The following is a 302-nucleotide window of genomic DNA, read 5'->3' as shown; positions in this document are numbered from 1 at the left end:
GGGTCCGGGGCGGGCCGTCCGGCCCGCCATGTGGCCCCTGGGCCTGAATGTGGCCGCCAGGCCTGTGTGTGGCCCCTGGGCCTGCGCGTGACCACCGGACTGTGCGTGGCCACCGGGCCTGCATGTGGCCGCTGGGCCTGCACCTGCTCGTGGCCCCTGGGTCTGCCTATGGCCGCCAGACCTGCGTGTGGCCCCCACGCTCCTGCGTGGCCGCCAGGCCTGAGCCTGCATGTGGCCGCCGGGCCTACACGTGGCCCCTGGGCCTGCGCATGGCCACCAGGCATGCGCCTGCGCCTGGCCGC

Source organism: Tupaia chinensis, unplaced genomic scaffold (assembly GCF_000334495.1).
Source record: "Tupaia chinensis unplaced genomic scaffold, TupChi_1.0 Scaffold000155_1, whole genome shotgun sequence".
Taxonomy (NCBI): Eukaryota; Metazoa; Chordata; class Mammalia; order Scandentia; family Tupaiidae; genus Tupaia; species Tupaia belangeri.
The sequence above is the reverse complement of the archived record's forward strand: the minus strand, read 5'-3'. Positions refer to the sequence as shown.